General features: G+C 43.0%; 1 pseudogene; it reads left to right on the plus strand.

Moving 5' to 3' along the window:
* Nucleotides 1-9,871: 9,871 nt before the first annotated feature.
* LOC123155018 (BTB/POZ and MATH domain-containing protein 1-like) lies at nt 9,872-12,049 on the plus strand (annotated as a pseudogene).
* The last annotated feature ends 6,353 nt before the right edge of the window (nt 12,050-18,402 follow it).

Raw genomic sequence — 18,402 nt, forward strand, 5'->3', positions numbered from 1 at the left:
ATGCAAATGTCGGAATTGGTTTCTAAGTCGACGTAGCTATTTAATGATGGTAGGCGGACGGATGGGCAACTCGTTTGAATGTGGTACATATCCGTCCCGTCCCGGCCAGTGACATATCTGCGGCAGTGAACTAGCGCGGACAACGGGAACACAGTTTGGCGGTGCTCAAGTGGTGAGCCGCTTCAATGCCGGCGCTAGTGAGAGGTCCCATCCGCTCTGGGCGGCATCAGCACGGAGCTGGCGCTCTAGAAGTGGCATGAATACTGGGCAACCGCTCTGACGAGAAAGGGCACGGGTGAGGGCGGGAGTTTAGGGTAGGACCAAGTTTGTCGGACGCATGGGTCATAGCGGTCTATATGCCCGCAAAGCCCTCCGGTTTGCGGGAAAAATGGACGTCTGAGCCGGTCTGCGGATGGATGGGGGTACCGCGTTGGATGACATAACACGTCCGAATCACATGGTTCAGATGGATGCGGGTGGTGGTTTGAGAGTCGGTGTTGGAAATGCCCTTGCATCTTACTAATAGATCGGATTTAAATAACATTCATACCTCTGGAGTGCTATCATGCCGCAACAAAAACACTGAAGAAAGAAATCGAAAAAGAAGCAGAAATAAGGGGGCAGCTAGCTGAAGCAGACGTGTAACCTGAAAGATGTAGCAGTACCATCATCAACTCGTTTCAAGTATGCAAACATTCAAATTCAAGCCAGCAAAAAGAAGAAGTAATGTATCCACAAAAAGGAAAGAAGAAATGTATTACTCCATCTGTTTTAAAATACTTGTCGTTATTTTAATTCAACCGATAAGAGTGTTTAGATTATACTCTTTTACAGGGGGAGTATTTTAGAACGAGGCCTTTCTCACTGTTTTGACCTTATCACGAAACGTTAGCACAAAATAAACTTCTCATAATATTATTTCATGATCTAACCCTGTTGATAACGTCACAAGCCGTGACGTTTCTTCGCTATATGAAAACGTCAAACCAGCCTACGTTGCTTCCTTTTTAGATAAGTGGCAAATGGTAAACAAGTTGTTGGAAACGCCACACACCCTGGCATTGCATGGTTGGGCAGCAACGCCATACACCATGGCGTTTCCAGTAACGCCAGACACGCTGGCGTTTTTGCCTTGTCGCGTACACTGGTAGAAAAAGGGCCTTTAGTCCGGTTCGTAAGGGCCTTTAGTCCCGGTTCTGGAACCGGGACTAAAGGCCCTCCACGTGGAGGGTCTACCTTTAGTCCCGGTTGGTAACACCAACCGGTACTAAAGGAAATTTTCTGATTTTTTTTGAAATTTTCTAAAGTGGTGAGCCGCTTCAATGTCGGCGCTAGTGAGAGGTCCCGTCCGCTCTGGGCGGCATCAGCATGGAGCTGGCGCTCTAGAAGTGGCATGAATACTGGGCAACCGCTTTAACGAGAAAGGGCACAGGCGAGGGCGGGAGTTTAGGGTAGGACCAAGTTTATCGGACGCATGGGTCATAGCGGTCTAGATGCCCGCAAAGCCCTCCGGTTTGCGGGAAAAATGGACGTCTGAGCCGGTCTGCGGATGGATGGGGGTACCGCGTTGGATGACATAACACGTCCGAATCACATGGTTCAGATGGATGCGGGTGGTGGTTTGAGAGTCGGTGTTGGAAATGCCCTTGCATCTTACTAATAGATCGTATTTAAATAACATTCATACATATGGAGTGCTATCATGCCGCAACAAAAACACTGAAGAAAGAAATCAAAAAAGAAGCAGAAATAAGAGGGCAGCTAGCTGAAGGAGACGTGTAACCTGAAAGATGTAGCAGTACCATCATCAACTCGTTTCAAGTATGCAAACATTCAAATTCAAGCCAGCAAAAAGAAGAAGTAATGTATCCACAAAAAGGAAAGAAGAAATGTATTACTCCATCTGTTTTAAAATACTTGTCGTTATTTTAGTTCAACCGATAAGAGTGTTTAGATTATACTCTTTTACAGAGGGAGTATTTTAGAACGAGGCCTTTCTCACTGTTTTGACCTTATCACGAAACGTTAGCACAAAATAAACTTCTCATAATATTATTTCATGATCTAACCCTGTTGATAACGTCACAAGCCGTGACGTTTCTTCGCTATATGAAAACGTCAAACCAGCCTACGTTGCTTCCTTTTTAGATAAGTGGCAAATGGTAAACAAGTTGTTGGAAACGCCACACACCCTGGCATTGCATGGTTGGGCAGCAACGCCATACACCATGGCGTTTCCAGTAACGCCAGACACACTGGCGTTTTTGCCTTGTCACGTACACTGGTAGAAAAAGGGCCTTTAGTCCGGTTCATAAGGGCCTTTAGTCCCGGTTCTGAAACCGGGACTAAAGGCCCTCCACGTGGAGGGTCTACCTTTAGTCCCGGTTGGTAACACCAACCGGTACTAAAGGAAATTTTCTGATTTTTTTTGAAATTTTCTAAAGTGGTGAGCCGCTTCAATGTCGGCGCTAGTGAGAGGTCCCGTCCGCTCTGGGCGGCATCAGCATGGAGCTGGCGCTCTAGAAGTGGCATGAATACTGGGCAACCGCTTTAACGAGAAAGGGCACAGGCGAGGGCGGGAGTTTAGGGTAGGACCAAGTTTATCGGACGCATGGGTCATAGCGGTCTAGATGCCCGCAAAGCCCTCCGGTTTGCGGGAAAAATGGACGTCTGAGCCGGTCTACGGATGGATGGGGGTACCGCGTTGGATGACATAACACGTCCGAATCACATGGTTCAGATGGATGCGGGTGGTGGTTTGAGAGTCGGTGTTGGAAATGCCCTTGCATCTTACTAATAGATCGTATTTAAATAACATTCATACATATGGAGTGCTATCATGCCGCAACAAAAACACTGAAGAAAGAAATCAAAAAAGAAGCAGAAATAAGAGGGCAGCTAGCTGAAGGAGACGTGTAACCTGAAAGATGTAGCAGTACCATCATCAACTCGTTTCAAGTATGCAAACATTCAAATTCAAGCCAGCAAAAAGAAGAAGTAATGTATCCACAAAAAGGAAAGAAGAAATGTATTACTCCATCTGTTTTAAAATACTTGTCGTTATTTTAGTTCAACCGATAAGAGTGTTTAGATTATACTCTTTTACAGAGGGAGTATTTTAGAACGAGGCCTTTCTCACTGTTTTGACCTTATCACGAAACGTTAGCACAAAATAAACTTCTCATAATATTATTTCATGATCTAACCCTGTTGATAACGTCACAAGCCGTGACGTTTCTTCGCTATATGAAAACGTCAAACCAGCCTACGTTGCTTCCTTTTTAGATAAGTGGCAAATGGTAAACAAGTTGTTGGAAACGCCACACACCCTGGCATTGCATGGTTGGGCAGCAACGCCATACACCATGGCGTTTCCAGTAACGCCAGACACACTGGCGTTTTTGCCTTGTCACGTACACTGGTAGAAAAAGGGCCTTTAGTCCGGTTCATAAGGGCCTTTAGTCCCGGTTCTGAAACCGGGACTAAAGGCCCTCCACGTGGAGGGTCTACCTTTAGTCCCGGTTGGTAACACCAACCGGTACTAAAGGAAATTTTCTGATTTTTTTTGAAATTTTCTAAAGTGGTGAGCCGCTTCAATGTCGGCGCTAGTGAGAGGTCCCGTCCGCTCTGGGCGGCATCAGCATGGAGCTGGCGCTCTAGAAGTGGCATGAATACTGGGCAACCGCTTTAACGAGAAAGGGCACAGGCGAGGGCGGGAGTTTAGGGTAGGACCAAGTTTATCGGACGCATGGGTCATAGCGGTCTAGATGCCCGCAAAGCCCTCCGGTTTGCGGGAAAAATGGACGTCTGAGCCGGTCTGCGGATGGATGGGGGTACCGCGTTGGATGACATAACACGTCCGAATCACATGGTTCAGATGGATGCGGGTGGTGGTTTGAGAGTCGGTGTTGGAAATGCCCTTGCATCTTACTAATAGATTGGATTTAAATAACATTCATACGTCTGGAGTGCTATCATGCCGCAACAAAAACACTGAAGAAAGAAATCGAAAAAGAAGCAGAAATAAGGGGGCAGCTAGCTGAAGCAGACGTGTAACCTGAAAGATGTAGCAGTACCATCATCAACTCGTTTCAAGTATGCAAACATTCAAATTCAAGCCAGCAAAAAGAAGAAGTAATGTATCCACAAAAAGGAAAGAAGAAATGTATTACTCCATCTGTTTTAAAATACTTGTCGTTATTTTAATTCAACCGATAAGAGTGTTTAGATTATACTCTTTTACAGAGGGAGTATTTTAGAACGAGGCCTTTCTCACTGTTTTGACCTTATCACGAAACGTTAGCACAAAATAAACTTCTCATAATATTATTTCATGATCTAACCCTGTTGATAACGTCACAAGCCGTGACGTTTCTTCGCTATATGAAAACGTCAAACCAGCCTACGTTGCTTCCTTTTTAGATAAGTGGCAAATGGTAAACAAGTTGTTGGAAACGCCACACACCCTGGCATTGCATGGTTGGGCAGCAACGCCATACACCATGGCGTTTCCAGTAACGCCAGACACACTGGCGTTTTTGCCTTGTCGCGTACACTGGTAGAAAAAGGGTCTTTAGTCCGGTTCGTAAGGGCCTTTAGTCCCGGTTCTGGAACCGGGACTAAAGGCCCTCCACGTGGAGGGTCTACCTTTAGTCCCGGTTGGTAACACCAACCGGTACTAAAGGAAATTTTCTGATTTTTTTTGAAATTTTCTAAAGTGGTGAGCCGCTTCAATGTCGGCGCTAGTGAGAGGTCCCGTCCGCTCTGGGCGGCATCAGCATGGAGCTGGCGCTCTAGAAGTGGCATGAATACTGGGCAACCGCTTTAACGAGAAAGGGCACAGGCGAGGGCGGGAGTTTAGGGTAGGACCAAGTTTATCGGACGCATGGGTCATAGCGGTCTAGATGCCCGCAAAGCCCTCCAGTTTGCGGGAAAAATGGACGTCTGAGCCGGTCTACGGATGGATGGGGGTACCGCGTTGGATGACATAACACGTCCGAATCACATGGTTCAGATGGATGCGGGTGGTGGTTTGAGAGTCGGTGTTGGAAATGCCCTTGCATCTTACTAATAGATTGGATTTAAATAACATTCATACGTCTGGAGTGCTATCATGCCGCAACAAAAACACTGAAGAAAGAAATCGAAAAAGAAGCAGAAATAAGGGGGCAGCTAGCTGAAGCAGACGTGTAACCTGAAAGATGTAGCAGTACCATCATCAACTCGTTTCAAGTATGCAAACATTCAAATTCAAGCCAGCAAAAAGAAGAAGTAATGTATCCACAAAAAGGAAAGAAGAAATGTATTACTCCATCTGTTTTAAAATACTTGTCGTTATTTTAGTTCAACCGATAAGAGCATTTAGATTATGCTCTTTTACAGAGGGAGTATTTTAGAACGAGGCCTTTCTCACTGTTCTGACCTTATCACGAAACGTTAGCACAAAATAAACTTCTCATAATATTATTTCATGATCTAACCCTGTTAATAACGTCACAAGCCATGACGTTTCTTCGCTATATGAAAACGTCAAACCAGCCTACGTTGCTTCCTTTTTAGATAAGTGGCAAATGGTAAACAAGTTGTTGGAAACGCCACACACCCTGGCATTGCATGGTTGGGCAGCAACGCCATACACCATGGCGTTTCCAGTAACGCCAGACACGCTGGCGTTTTTGCCTTGTCACGTACACTGGTAGAAAAAGGGCCTTTAGTCCCGGTTCTGGAACCGGGACTAAAGGCCCTCCACGTGGAGGGTCCACCTTTAGTCCCGGTTGGTAACACCAACCGGTACTAAAGGAAATTTTCTGATTTTTTTGAAATTTTTTTTGAAATTTTTTTATTTTCAAATTTCTGAATTATTTTAACCTCTAATCTCTAATCACCCCTTATCACTGCTCAACTTAATCTCTAATCACCCCTCATCATTCCAAATCATCTAACTTCCTGAACGATCACCCATCCTCTCACTACTCCAGCCTGAGCATGCTTAACTTCCGGGTTCTATTCTCCCTCGTTTCCAAGTCTGCACTTGTTGTTTTTCTGACAATAGGAAGATGTCAATCCTATTAACCCTCAGGAATTTAGCTTGAGCATGAAGTCACATATTTCACTGTTTGAGTTTGAAACTATTGTTCTAAAAAATAATAATTTTTTAGTAACACTAATATTTCTTGAATAAGTAGTTTGACCATTGTTTGACCACAGTTTGACCATTGTTTGACCAGATTTGACCAAAATTCAAAAAAGGTGAAATAATTATTTAATAACACTAATATTTTTGAATAATTATTTAGTAACACTAATACTTCTTGAATAAGTAGTTTGACCATAGTTTGACTAGATTTACTGAAAATTTAAAAAAACTGAAATTTGAGCATAACTTTTTTTCCTTTTGGAATTTGAGGATTCTACAAATTTGCAAACAGGCCGTAGGCGGTCTCCATCGGATGTAACTTTGTGAGTAGATGATTTTTCATATAAAAAACTTTTTAATCCGAGTTCTTATGCAAAAGTTATGCCCATTTTACAAATTCCAGAGAGATTTTGTAAATAAAGTCGAAATTCATATTTGTAAATTTTCCCAACAACTAGACCACATATCACATGGGAAACTTATTTTATTTTATTTTTATTGACATTTCCATCATTTTCTTTTGTTTTTTTTCTAAAACTAAAAAGGCGGTCCACGGGAGGGGGGGGGGGAGTTTGAAAATGGGACCTTTAGTATCGGTTCGTGCCATGAACCGGTACTAATGCCTCAAAGCCCATTAGTTCCGGTTGGTAAGGTCTAACCTTTAGTACCGGTTGGTCCCACAAACCGAGACCAATGGGCATCACACCCTTTAGTCCCGGTTCGTGGCACGAACCGGGACTAAAGGGCCCAGGTAAACCGGGACTAATGCCTTAGCCGCACGAACCGGGATAAATGCACCCATTGGTCCCGGTTCTAGACTGAACCGGGACTAATGGGCTTACCCGGCCTGGACCAAAGCCCCCTTTTCTACTAGTGGTACCGTCTTAATCGGACCAGCAACGCGGGCGAGTTTGGTGTTTTCCAATAGAGCAGCAAGGCCACAAGTCGCGGTGTTTCTAAAAAGGGTAAGAGTATGAGATAGTTTTATGGGAAGTTTATTTTGTGTTAAAGTTTTCTGATAAGGTCGGAATAGTGAAAAGGGCATTAGAACGAAGGGAGCACATTTTTTGAACCAAAAGAAAATCAAGGCACGAGCCGTGGGCAGGAGAGGAATGCCCCATCCGCCCGCATTATGACGATCACGCGGCCGTATCTCCGGGGCCAGGATCCAATCCCATCACGCCTGCTTCTCTGCGCGCTGCGCCCACCCCAAGAGAATCAATCAATTCCGCGCCAGAACTGTCGGGAGGTCCCGCCTGCCAGAAACCGAAGAACCCATGGACCGGACCGCCATATGCCCATATGTATCGCCATGCGTCCTGTTTATTTATTTTATTTTATTTTTCTCTCGTGGGTCGTGTGCTCGTGCCGCCCTGTCACCGTCACACTTACGCCAACCAAGCAACCACCGTACTTTGCGAATCCAAACCAGGCGAGACGATTGAATCAACTTGTGGTTGAGTTGGTTAGGTGGACAGTGATGTTCCCAACCCACCGGGGCTTAAATCCTGGTGCTCGCATTATTTCTGAATTTATTTCAGGATTTCCGGCGATGCGCTTTTAGTGGGAGAAGACGTTCCCGTCGATGACGAGGCGTCTATGGTGACTTCGTAAATCTCAAGATGATATGCCGGCTCAGTCTCTTGGAAGCGCTCATAGGGGTAGGATGTGCGTGTGTGCATTCATAGGGGTAAGTGTATGCACGTGTATATGAGCGCTTGTGTCCGTACTTATGCTAAAAAAATGTTTGGCTTAGCCTACGGTCGCTTTTTTTTTGAAACTTTTACCGTTTTCTTCTTCCTACTCGCGCATGGTCGTGCCTGCCGGAACGAGTCGCCGAGGAGTAGGATAAAGATGGTCGGGCGCCGTGAGTCGGGTTGGCCGCATACTGTTGTCTCTTCCGGGCATTTGGTTCCGGCCGCCGCCTGCCGGGCTCTTGACCTCTTCTTGCGGGTTGGCCGTGGCCGGAGCAAATAACCTTGGGCCCATCGCAAGAAAAAAGGAAAAACTTGGACCGATCTGGGCACTCGGCAGGCATGCGTGTACCTGCGTAAGGGCCAGGTCCCCCCCGCGCATGATTTGGAGATCATTGCATCGCATTTGCGATCATACCACACGCGCGGTCCACAGTTGCGTGCATAATTTTGTTATAAATGCGATAAAATTTTCACCTTTTTTCTTGCAAAAATGCGATAATTTTTGCATAAATGAGCTCTTCTGGCGAGCTCTTCGAACCTTGATACATTGCTCAACTTTCCACCTTCTCGTTTGTCTTGTATCTCGTACGTATTGTCGTAATTTCTTTTCACATTTTCATGTCTCTTAGTAGTATTGTTCTGATTGAACTCTTCTTATCCACCTTAGGTGTGTACTGTTTCACTCAAGGTGTATCCCAAAAAGAAAAGGTGTGTATTATTCTTGCATTTCATTGTATCTTTTTTTAATAAGGACATGGACTCTTCTAATGATACATGACATCTTATAAAACAAGAAGATAACAACCAGGTCTTTAGAGAACCAAACAAACTCAATCTCCAGCACACCCTGAAGGTATGTCATCGCCGCTCTATTGCTGGAGTCGGCTTGGCATTGTATCATGCGGCTGAGGGAGTCGTCATGCTAAAGTCCAGTTGTACCAATGCCATGGTGAAGAAGCGACCATTGTAGAAGTCTTCTCCCACAGTCGATCGCTCTAGAGAAGAACACAACGAGAATGGATATATCACCAATGTGACGAGAAGGGTGCATGAACCACCATAGAGCGATCTGTCGCGTCAAGGCCTCAACGAGACACCCAAGGCTTGTCGGATCACTTCTAGTGGCTGGTTTCACGAGGTTAGAGTTATCTATTGCCATGTGTCTGGTTGGTGTAATGACATAAAAGTTCATTTTCTTGTAGTATTTCCTTATGTATGGTACATGTAATGCCATACATGTTTTTCTTGTATTGCCTAAAAGGTGGAATGCCATTTTATTGCAGGAAACGCAGTACAACATAAAAAGTCAAATACACCAACATGCACTCATCCTTATGAACGCACCCACGCACACCGTACTCCTATGAGCATCTTCGAGAGATTGAGCCGGCGGATCTTGAGATTAACAAATTCGTCACCGCAGATGCCTCAGCCTCGCTATCGACGAAAACGTCACCTCGCACTTAAAAAGAAAATTCTCGCTTTATGAAACACGCATGTGTCAAGCCTGTGGTTTGATCCCTTATGAGCTGGGATGCAACCACCCCTTATATGTTGTGTTGGTTCTCGGTGGGGTGTCATTTTTTACCGTGTAATTCTCTAGTTGTTGTCTTTATACTACTTACCTTGGGTAGTTGGGGCAAATAGTGTAGTACCCGGATTGCTATTTTTGCAGTCTTACATGTAGATTTTTTTTGGAGTGCATCGATTAAATCTTGCACTGCTTTTCTGTAGGGGTATATCTTGCACTGTTTTGTGTATAGGTTTCCATTGGTATGCCTTGTGTCTAACAAATCATCTAATGAACTCCTCTAAAAATACTATATGCAACGAATTTAAAAAAAAATTGAGGGGTAAAAATATATCTTTTTTTAGAACGTAAAAATATATATATCTAAAAATGATAGAAACGACAACTCAAAAAGCCCAATGGACCAACACGCACACCGGTTGGAGGATTTGGGCTTGAACTGGGCCGAAATATTTTTCCCAAATCTCTCTCCTTTCTCTCGCGCGAATCTTCGTCCCCATCCGGCCATCCCCCATCCCCCCAGAAAAATTCCCCATCTCGCCGCCGCTCACTGTACGCCACCGCGTGCCGCCGTTCCCCGCGCCGCGCCACCTCCCCTATCGCCCCGTCGCAGTTCCCCTTGCCCGCGGCTCCCATAACCGCGCGCCGCCGCCGCCGCCGCGCTTAGTTTCTGCCCGACCAGAGGCCAGGAATGGCCGCGTCCGAGAGCTCACTGACGAGGACCGCCTCGACCTGCGCCCCGGAGACTGCGCACGGGTCGCACGTCTTCAAGATCGACGGGTACATCCTGCACAGGGGCTTCGGGGTCGGCAAGTTCATCCACTCCGCTACCTTCGCCGTCGGCGGCTACGACTGGTGCCTCCGCTTCTACCCCGACGGTGACAGGGAAGACAGCAATGGCTGGGTGTCGGCCTACCTCGAGCTCAAGACCGAGAACACGGAGGTGAGGGTGCTCTATGATATGTGGCTGCTCGACCAGCCCACAGGGCCTCCACCACCACCGCCTTATGCCTGGCCAAACCCTAGCCAGATAGACCCGTCGGTTTTTGACACCCGTGACAATGCAGCCGCGAGCTGGGGCTTTACCACATTCTGGAGGAAGAGTGAACTTGGAGAGTATATTATTGATGACATTCTTTGCATCCAGTGCAATCTTACAGTTATCAAGTTCAAGGAGGCGCAGGTTTTCACATTTGGAGGAGGCCAAGACGAATGTTGTGGTCCAAGTGCCGCCATCTGATCTGTTTGATAATCTCAGTAACTTGCTGGATACCACAGAGGGAGCTGATGTATCTTTCAATGTGAAACATGATGTTTTCTCAGCTCATAAGATAATCCTTGCGATGCGTTCGGCGGTCTTCAGGTCAGAGTTCTACGGGCCAATGAGGGACAAAAAAAGGCGCAGCATAACTGTCGAAGATATGCAGCCTGCTGCTTTCAGAGGACTGCTTCACTTCATCTACAAGGATTCGTTGCCTCCGATGGATGAGCTCAATGATGAAGAGTATGAAGAAATGCTTAGGCATTTGCTTGTCGCTGCAGATAGGTATGCCATGGAAAGGATGAAATTGATGTGCGAGAGCAAGCTGTGCGAGGTTCTTTGTGCTGAGACTGTCGCGACCACGCTAGCTCTAGCCGACCAGCACCATTGCAGCCAGCTCAAAGATGCTTGCATTGAGTTTATGAACTCTTCAAACATAATTTGTGATGTGGTGGCCAGTAAAGGGTATGAGCAACCGAAAAGGGAATGCCCTACTATCATTGCGGATATTTGGGAGAAAACAGCAAAGAGTCGCAAACTTTAGTATGCTGTTCGTGGATTAACTTGAGCGTAGTTACTTAAGTTGAAACCTTAGCAACCTGTGATTAGTTTGTCTATTTCTCAAGTTCTTAGATCTTTTGGAGAAGGGTAAGTTTCGCAAAATGTTTGTGATATGTTGTCAAGGGCCTCAGTGCCCAAGACAGCGGGGCCTCGACTACGTAGTTCGTAGTCTCGGTGGATAGGAGCGCTAGGGTTTTTGCCTGGCTGCTCAATGGTGCGGGAGGAGAGGATAGGAGACGGAGGAAGAGGTAGGAGATAATAACTTTATTGCTTGCCCTCAAAGGGTGCTGATTATACGATATATAAAGGCCCCATGGGCTGCTAACAAACTAGAAACCTATACGTAACAAACTAGTCTTTTATTCTAGGAACTAATGTATCAGGACCAGGACTCCTGCCCAGCCTACGCCTCGCCTGATGCGGCCGACGGCTGCTGCTCCTGGCCGCGTGGCCCACGCCTGTAGGACGTGCCCCACATGACATATGTTCTGCCTGTTATATGAACCTATGCTATGTCCGTAACATTCTCTAATATGTTTTGCTCTGTTGACTAGCAGTACGTTTACTGTTTATGTTTTTTCTTTTATGTGCTCATTTCATTTCCTAAAGCAGTGAGTAACTATCTTCCATGACCACATCTATCGTGAAATGAGATAAAACTTCAGCAAATATCAGCATTATTGCAAGTGATTTAGGAAAATGATTGATCGGTGCCGATTTTTTATATGTATATTATGGAGATGATAATCATACACTGTATTCCTAATATGTCTGTTAATATACGAATATCTTAATTGTTTGCATCGTTGTTCCAACCTGAACATTTAGTTTCATTTTTGTTACCATGTGTTTTTTCTTTATTTGGAGGCTGGTAAAACCTTGAGACATTTATTTCCACTTAGCGATTTTTGAACAAAACATGTGCAAAACCAGCTTCTCCAGCCGGCTTTACTGTTCTTTGCCGTTCCTTACCAAGTACTACAATTCTGCATTGTTAAATCAAACAATTTATAGAGACACTATTTTGACTTGATAAGCTCTGGAATAGGTAGCAGATTAGTTGCCCCTCTTGTGATCTTTTCTGCAGCCTACCTGCAGGATTCATGACGAAAAAGAAAGCTAGACTAGTTGTGTTTTAGTGGAGAAATTTTCTGTAAATGCACTGGTCTTGAGCCTGCATGCTATGTCACAAGATGCTTATTTCTTTTGAAGAGAGATTTACTTGGCATACTTCCTTCAGGATTCTGGAGGTTCTGTTTTTTGGTCCTTCCAACGGACCCTCCACTCCACATTTGTGTTGCTCTGTTCCTGGACTAGTGACAGAGCAAGCTAAGTTGCTTCACTCATACCCGGGATTTCTATACATAGCAACTTGGTTTAATCTACCGGAGTTGTGTTAGGGTTTGTAACACTGACCGAGAGTTATTTCACTTTTTCGCCTCACTTATGGTCAGGTTTTGCTGAATTGGTGAGATTGACCTGTTATTTCTCTTACGGGGGAAATTATATGTATGAGTTAGCTAACTGGCGGCATTGCCTGACGAATGCGCTTTACTGTTGCAGTTCCATGCCGTTATCTGATCCTAGGTTTAGTTTTGAGATTTTGGCGATTAAGGGGGATTGGGGAATCGATGCTCGACGTGGTGTGCCACTGGGCAGTTCTGTCCAGCTTCAGAACGTGAGATGTGATGCATGTGCCACCTATTTCCCTATTGGGATTTAGAATTCAGTGATTTTCCCTATGACATTTTGCCCAAGTTGCCAGGTTTTTGTACTATGTTAGGAGAGGTCAGTTCGCAGATAAACTCTGAGCCTTTGAGCTTTTACACAGAATCTGAGCTTGGCGTGCTTTGATGATCTGCTAGTTGTCTTCAAGAACCTTTTTGGTGTGCAAGAGGGAAACACCCCATCTGTAATTCTTCTATTATTTCCTTCTTCAGACTTCTTCACACAAGAGTCTCGGGAGTCGGATTTAGATCCAGCAGTTGTTGCAAGAATTGCAAAACATCCTTCGACATTATCTTTTGTGAAAGGCCCAAGGCCATATATTGCATATCACAGGTCCTTACAAACACACCCATTTCGCCTAAAAAAACACTCATACAAAAATAAAATAAAATAACATCCAAATACTTGTCATCTTCTTCCTCCTCTGTCCATTGGCGGCGCTGTGAGCATAGCTCCATAATGTCTCCGGGACTCCATCTCGACGTAGCAAACATTTAAAAAAAAACTAAGACCTTGTAGAAGTAGCGGCCAGGAAGTTGCATGCGTAGACAACATCTTTTGGCATGTGCTGGAAATGATAATGTTGCTAGAGGTACCTTTTTTTAGGATAGTTAGAGCTCGGTGTTGTGGTACTGACAAATCGGCGACAAAAGAGTAGAAGTTTTATTGTTTTTAAAGTAAATGAGTAGAAATCAGTCTTCTTTTTTTTCTAAGTGGGATTTTATTTTTGAGACAATTTTGAGGGGAAGTTATTTTAGTGGCATTCAAGCGGAGCGGATACGGTTCTAGGCTTCTAGCAAGTACCAACGACGTGTTGCTCCTCGCACTCGGGTATTGAACCTGGCCAACAGCATAAGACCTGCGTACTTCCAGCACACAAGCGACATGTTCGAATGCTTATATTTTCGTTCATTTCTGGCCTTTTTATTTTGTTTATATTAAAAAAAATCTAAAATTATATATTCAAAATTGAATTTACTTATGTTTTAAAAAATTGTTCATCACACATCTAAAATATGTACATGCAGTGTACAAAATATCCCCACTTTTTTAAAATATTGATAGCATTCAAAAAAATGTTTGTGTCATTTAGAAAAATGTTCAGTTGTTTACCAAAAAATGTTCAGTTGTTTACCAAAAAATGTTCATGATTTTAAAAAAAATTATACAATTTTTAAAGGTGTTTGTGTAACATAAATAAAATATTGTACCATTCAACAAAATGTTCTGTAACATTTTTAAAACCATGTTCACATGTTTCAAAAAGTATGTTCTTGAAGTATTAAAAAGCAATACAGCAATGTAAAATATGTTTCATATCATGCAAAAAACTGTGCAACGTGTATTTGAAAAAAGAGTTTAACATGTTCGAAAACATTTTTCACATGCATTTCAAATTTTTTATACAATACAAAAAAATGTTTGTATAATCTAGAAAATTGTTTTGTACCAGTCACAAATATGTTTCAATGTGTGTTTGAAAAATGTTTTACATGTATTCCAGAACATGTTCAGAACATACATTAAAAAATTTCACCATGTATTTCAAAAAGTTCAATGAGTATAAATTTTCTTGTGTATACGAAAAATGTGCATTGTGTATTGAAAAAGTAGACATTGATTGAAAGAAAGGAAAAAAGGAAAAAGAAAGAAAAGAAGAATGCCGAAGAAAACCTACACAAAAAGCACAAAGAAAAAAGAGGGGAAAAAAGCACAAAAGCTTCTAAAGCCGGCCATCGCATCTTCATACAAACATTTTCTGAGAGCTACTGTATTGCGCCGGCCCGCTACCGTCACACCAGAGGTGAGGCGAACGATTCGCTTGGTACGGTCGAGATATATCAAAATCACCAGTTAAGGGTTACCCCTTGCAAAGGTCACTCCCCACCTTCTTTGGTGCTGACAAGTGGCTCACTGCATGTGCACCATATATCGCAATTTGGACGTTCCCCTCTTTCGTAGATTCATTTATTCAAAAAAATTTGTCTCCTAAACGGTGCGTCCAAATACCGAACCGTTTCCTATGTTGAATTTCTAGCCGATATCTCTGAAACTAGATCCCATGTTAATAGTTTTCGGTGAACTTTTTTTTACAAAAAACCTTGGAAACTGAATAAAAATAAAAACAATCCAAAGAATAATAAAAAAAGGCAACAGAAAAATAAATATAAAAAAGCCCGGAGCCAAAAAGCACAGTTGCCGTTTTCAATTTCTTTGGAAGTAAAGGCTATGCTTCTTATGGAAGCAAATCTGTGCTTCTCGCGGAAGCACAGTTGTCCTTTTGCCTTTTTCATGGAAGCACAATTGTGCTGTTCCCTTTTCGAAAAGCACAGTTTGTGCTTCTCGTGGAAGCACATGCTGTATTTTTCACTTTTCTAGAAAGCACAACCGTTCTTCCCGCTAAAGCACACGTTGTGCCTCTTTGCGGGAAAGCACTGCTTCCCAGAAAAAAAATTCCTCTAAAACCTAGGAAAAACTAGTCAAAAGCTAAAAATGCCCCAAAAAATGATCTAAAAGTCGGAAACACATACAAAAAAATAAAATAAAAAACCAAAATCTAGAGGAAACCCCTACACGTGACACATGGCGGCGTCTGGGCGCACCATTTGGTACGCTCTCAGGCCAAAAAGCGACCCTTTTGATAGCCCCACAAAGGGTAACCCTTAGTTAGTTGCTCCCGAGATATAGACGACACATCCTATATGCCGTCCGCAAATAGAGGTGCCTTCACCGCAGTGCCCACAGGTGTGCCAACCCAATTCGTGGCAGTGCGTGCTGTAGGTTCGTTTAATATTTCTTTTTGTTTGTTTTCCTATTGCTTTTTTCTTTGTTTTTATGTTTGACCTTTTCTTTCTAGTTCTTTCCAGTTTTTGTTTGTTTGGGTTTTTATTAATACATATCAAGAAATTTTTTGATTCATGGTGAAGAATTGATTACTACATGATGAACATTTGTTTGTTTTGGTTTTTAAGTACATGGTGAACAATTCATTAGTATACAATGAATATTTGTTTGTTTATTTGGTTTCCTAATACATGGTGAACAATTCGTTATTGGTCATTGTATATTAAGAAAATGTTCACCTTATATTACAAAAAAGTTAAGTGTTTAGAGAAAAGGTCAGTGTGAATGTAAAAGAAATTCACCGTATATTATGAAAATGTTAATCTTATATTAGCAAAAGTTCATCGTGCGTTATAAAATATTCATCGTGTATTAAGAAAATATCCAACGTATATTAAAGGAATGTTAAATATATATTTAAAAGATGTTCAATGTATATTACCAATAGTTCACTGTATTAAAGAAATGTTCACCATCAGTTAAAACAAGGTTCAGTGTCTTTTTAAAATAATGTCCACTATATTATTAAAATGTGTATATTACAGAAAATTATTAAAAAGAAAATACACTTTTAAAAAATGCAATGCGCTCACACCTGACTGTTTGACTCCTGCAGGCATTGAATAGGGGGTCTTGATATACCCCTCACAGGGTACCTCAAAACAATGGGAGCAACTAGCGGGTACTCCTTTGGACGCTACCGTAGATGTCACCTTTTGAGCCCCGGGAGCGCGCCAAGTAGTGCGCCCAACCGTCGCCATGTCGCGCTTTGGACGCACCCTTAATTTTTTTTCTGCACGTGCTTTTGTTTTATTTTTCTGGCATTTTGTTTTTTTTAGTCTTTTGCATGTTTTAACACAATTTTCCCTTGGTTCTCGAGAAGTAGTGGTTTTTCAGGAGAAGCACAACATGTGCTTATGCAAGAAGCACGGTTGTGCTTCTCGAAAAGGGAAAAAATATAGTTGGGCTTTCCCAAAAAAGGAAAAAGCATAGCCCGCGCTTCCATGCGGTACACAATTGTGCTTTTTGAAAAAAATAAAAGCACAGTTGTGCTTCTCCAAGAAAAGAAAAAGCACAATCCGTGCTTTCACAAGAAGCACAATTATGCTTTCCGAAAAGAGAAAAGTACAACCTGTGATTCCTAAAAAGAAAAAGATACAGCATTTGCTTCTGCGTGAAGCACAACTATGCTTCCTAAAAAAGAAAAACATAGTTGTACTTCCATGAAAAAAGAAAAAGCACAACCTGTGCTTCCAAATTTATTTTATGAAAAAGCACTGACCGTTTGTTTTACGAGTTTTGGACCTTTTTCGGTTTTCGTTCTCTTGGTTCTTATTTTTTTAATTTCCTTTTTTGATTTCCATTGTTATGTGACAAAAAAATATTGTCGAAACCTATTAACATGAGACCTAGTTTCAAAGACCTTGATGTGAGAAGTCCAACGTGAAAGCGGTTCGTGATATGAACACATAGTTCAAGAGATAAATTGTTCTAGAAAAACGAAACTAAGAAAAATGGAAACTATCAGGTTGAGATCAGAGGCATACATACAGTGGCCACTTGTCCGCACCAGAGAAAGTAAGAGTGACCTTAGCAAAAAGTACCCCTTAATTAGTGATTTCACGAAGCAAATTTACGAAGGCCCATAGACATTTAATGTTTGTGCCTACTTTATGGCTTCAATATAAGATGCAAAGCCATGGAAAAAAGAGTAGTGTATTATCCCTAGTTTATTGCTTTGATATCCAAGAACAATGCTCCATCCATTTAGACACACATAAGGTGCAACTTTCCAATAATTATTTGACTACCACTCCCTCTGCAATTAAATATAAGACTTTTTCGCAGTTCAAAATTTGAATCGCAAAACCCTCTTATTTTTAGTTAGGAAGGTTTTACTATGCATGATAATATGTTGGTAGAATATGGATGTGGCGTGCTTGCATTCTCCATGTCATCCAATGGCCCCCTCCCCCTTTTCACGTCGGTGTTCTTTTACTTTATAAATAAATCTCATATATTTGTACTTTCTCTTTTCCCAATTCGGGCATGGGACAACCTCAAACGATGTAGGACACAGGTGTAGAAGCCGCCTCAAGTTTTTCCACACATGCCTCCTCCGGCTCTATCGCTTGATAAAACCATACAATAAGCCAGAGTGGTGCAAGGATAGACTTTCGCAATGCTTTTCTTTCCCTTCTTGCAAGGTGACTAGGCAAAGTTTTTCCACACATACGAATTCGCCTCCCCTTCGCCTGCCGCTTCGGTGGCCAATAGAGAGGAGGCGAATCCAAATGCCTCGGCTCTGGCTAGTAGTTTGGTTGGGTTTTAGTCGTTTCTTCTTTGAGCCAATCTTCCAGGCTCCGATCCTCCAAAAGTTCATGCATCAGGTTGGATTACACGAAGCTCCAACGTACATTCATGCCAGCTCTTCAGGGTGGCGTGGTTAGGATTTCTCATCGTGCATACCCAACGACGAGATTTGGTGCCAGGTTCTTTAGATCTATTCAAGGATTCAACAACAACAACTGTGGCTTTGTGGCGCTGGTCCTTAGTGGCACGTGCATGAAGACTCCCGGCTGTCATCGGCAAGGTTAGGCCAGCTCCGGTTGGGAGCGAAGGCAAGGACATCGATGTAATTTTT

The sequence above is a fragment of the Triticum aestivum genome, chromosome 7A (genome assembly GCF_018294505.1).
Source record: "Triticum aestivum cultivar Chinese Spring chromosome 7A, IWGSC CS RefSeq v2.1, whole genome shotgun sequence".
NCBI lineage: Eukaryota > Viridiplantae > Streptophyta > Magnoliopsida > Poales > Poaceae > Triticum > Triticum aestivum.